We start from the raw sequence: 4,039 nt of genomic DNA on the forward strand, positions 1-4,039 counted from the left end.
TACTTAATGTATGTATGTATTAATGTATATATTTATGTAATAATATATGTATGTATTAATGTATTTATGTACTTAAAGTATGTATGAATGTAGTAAGGTATATATGTAGTAATATATGTATGTAGTAATGTATATATGTACTTAATGTATGTATGTATTAATGTATATATTTATGTAGTAATATATGTATGTATTAATGTATATATGTACTTAATGTATGTATGCATGTAGTAAGGTATATATGTAGTAATATATGTATGTGGTAATGTATATATGTACTTAATGTATGTATGTATTAATGTATATATTTATGTAATAATATATGTATGTATTAATGTATTTATGTACTTAATGTATGTATGAATGTAGTTAGGTATATATGTAGTATTATATGTATGTAGTAATGTATATTTGTACTTAATGTATGTATGTATTAATGTATATATGTATGTAGTAATATATGTATGTATTAATGTATATATGTACCTAATGTATGTATGAATGTAGTAAGGTATATATGTAGTAATATATGTATGTAGTAATGTATAAATGTACTTAATGTATGTATTTATGTAGTAATGTATATATGTACTTAATGTATGTATTTATGTAGTAATGTATATGTGTACTTAATGTATGTATTTATGTAGTAATGTCTATATGTACTTAATGTATTTATGTAGTAATGTATATTTGTACTTAATGTATGTATTTATGTAGTAATGCATATATGTAGTAATTTATGTACGTACATGTGTATAAATACTCAGTGGGACTGACTGTGAAACGTCACATCTGTAAATTAACCTTCATTAACCTTCGTGGAAACCAGAGAAAAAACCCAATCTGTCCAACAACAGAACTCGGTTAAGAAACATCAACATTTAAAGTTTTCCTCCGTATCAAAGTTATTTATTGGTGTTTATCTACTGGGTGAATTTTTCTTGGCGAATAATAGCTACTGATAAACGATTCAGGTTATTAAACTTTTCATTTTGAGCTCAAATAAGCCGTTTACATAAAAGATCAAAGTTGACCTGTCAACTTGAATTCCACATTGACGACTTGTAAACTCCACAGAAACAATATTATTTGCATTTGTTTTTAAAGTAAATTTCAATGCTTTTGTGCTGCTGTGACATATTAATACTTAAATACTATAAGTACTGTAAATGTTATGGGTGTAATCCCTTCTGGATAACTTGGTTGCTGTTGTACTTTTGGAGGTTTCTTATTGGATCATATGGTTTCCCACTGGATGAAACTGGATATAGACTCTAGGGATGTAAACATTATTGTTATCTTGCACACAGCTCGTATTCATTTCTATGTTATACTTGTAAATATCATTTCACATTTTCACACATTCAATACAATTCTTCTTATTGTCAACTGCCACCATTTACATTACTGCCTCACTTAGCTTCACTCACTGTAAACCGTGAGATTATATACATTTTTTGATATTTATCAGCTCATTCTTGATATATATATTATAAGAACAGGCGGCTTCAATTTTAAAAAATAAACATTAATATTCATGTATTGATAGTTGGAAAAATCCATATCACCTTGCTAGTTCATTTACCATGTGCAGTTTACGTATGTAACGTCCATGTGGTCGGTACACAGCAGATTCCACTTCATCAATGGCATCAAGCTCAAAACTGAACTTAAACGCAAAAAGTTGCACAATAATTAAATGGATGTGCTCTTATTTTTATTTCAAATCACCAGAACCAGAAAATATAGGAGCGAAAAAGACAGACACATTTATGATACTTCAGTTTTTTACAGAGCAAATTACTCCAAGTTCTTTTATGTACAACATAAATTTGACTGATTTTAATCACCAATTTCCGTCAGATGCTTCCAAGACAATCAAACTTCAACACAAATCACTTTAAATTTTATGACAAATTGTCCATTAATCAAGTTCTTACTTAGTCCAGTTTTAACGATGTTGACAGTTTTAACAACGTTTAACAAGATGTTGAAACGGTGACGGCGGGAATTTGATCCTTGCTTTAATCTGTGCAGTCGTCAGACCATCACCTCAGTGTCCCACCTCCATGAGACACCCCCCCCCCCCCCTCAGAGCCATCCAGGAGCCTGACAGTGAATAATATTTCAGATTTTCTCTTTTTGTTGTTGTTATTTTTAAGTTTTTTCCCTTCCTGCTGGAGAAGCTCGGAGCTGCTGATGGGCTGTGCCTCCGATCTGTGTTTGTTCCACTGATGGGAAAAGAGATGGAGGAGGAGGAAGTAGGGGTGCAGAGGGTGTGTGTGTGTGTGTGTGTGTGTGTGTCGAAGTTGGAGGTGGTGGTTGGGGTTTTGTGAGTTGCTAGGGCATAAAAAAGTCCACTGCTATTTGTCACCGTCGACTCTGGGCCTAGCTGTCAGTTGCACTCGCCTGCACGTCGCAGCAAAGGCCTCTGGGAGTTCTGCATCTCACCACCATCCCACACAACTAAGGCAATTGATTGAGAAGCATTAGCTTTATTTTTCTTTAAAGACAATTAAATATTAAATTAATATTAAATTGAAGCTCTACAAGCTATAACAATATTAAATGATCCAATGGACCACATTAACTTTGATTCTATTGATGTTTCATACATTTTCATTAGATAACAAATGGATACGTGCCACTAGGAATTGATTTTGACTAGACAGATTTATCGGTTGGCCATTTATTTCAGCCGATAATGAGTCTTACACAAACATATCGGTATCAGCATTTATGTTATTTCCTTAATTCCAGTTCTCGATATTTGGTTGCATTTGTGTTTTTGTTCCATTTTGTTATTTACAACACATTTTAGTTTTTTTACAATTACATTATTACCATGTGTTGATAACAAATAAGCATTTTTATTTATACATTTTCTATGAGCAGTTGTGTTATGGGAGTCTGTGCTGTTTACTGGTGTATTAACGCCTGGGGTGGATTCTGCTGGTTGCTTGACCCTCACGTGGCAGCAGCTCGCAGCCGTCCAGTCCTTCAAGATTCTCCAGCAACACAACTGAATTACTCTGCACACACACACACACACACACACACATATTCTCTATCTTCTTCGTGTAAACAGCTACAAATGAAGATGGGCAGAAGTACACACATTATATGCATGCACACAAACACACACAAACACACATACAAACACACATGTTCTCCCCTATAGCCAGGGCTTCCTTTCCACATGATTCATCTCTTCTGACACTCAGGTCGTCCGCTCAACATGGTGCTGAGTGAGTGAATGAGTGAATGAATGAATGAATGAATGAATGAATCAATGAATTCTCCGTCATGTGAAGGAAATGGCGATCACCAGATCGGCCCAGGATGTGGTAGTCAAGCTGTCGGTTGCATTAAGGTTATATAACTGAGGACATGGAAGAGGACATGTATGTGAGTTTGTGGAGCGTGTGTGGGGGTTCGAGCTCTGTTCCTTTTATTCACAACTACGTTCTGACTTTGCTCCTTTGAGGATTATCGAGGTGACAGATAGCTTCAAAGAGAATCGCTTCCAAAGGTCATTATGAGTTATCCTCGCTCTCTGTGTTTTCTTTTCGATCTAGGAATAATAATATATATCTTCACTGAAACGGCAAATCCTCATGAAACCTACAGATTCCACTGTGGCTCTTAGATGTTCTACCAACTATCCCAGTGCTTAACCATCATGCTGTGTTCAAAGAACCTTTGCCCTTTGGTTCTTTGTGGTTATATTATCACCTTCTGTATTGTAGTGAAAGTCTGTAGTCGATTAGCAGAGGTGTTTGCACGATTTCAGTCAAATAAGATTTTTCTTTGGATAACATTTAGTCACATTTAGTGGAAATGTTGGATCATTTATTTCAGTTTCGGTCACGATCTGCTGCTGGGACTCGGCTGTATTCACAGATCCGATGGGGACGTTCACAGAGTCCCAAAAATCTGTTAAACTTAACAATGTAATTGAAAGGACGCATAGGTCCAACATTAAACTGGAGAATTGTTCTGCTCTAGCGAAGTCCTTGCCGCTCTGCAGGTCGGC

Source organism: Limanda limanda, chromosome 3 (assembly GCF_963576545.1).
Source record: "Limanda limanda chromosome 3, fLimLim1.1, whole genome shotgun sequence".
NCBI lineage: Eukaryota > Metazoa > Chordata > Actinopteri > Pleuronectiformes > Pleuronectidae > Limanda > Limanda limanda.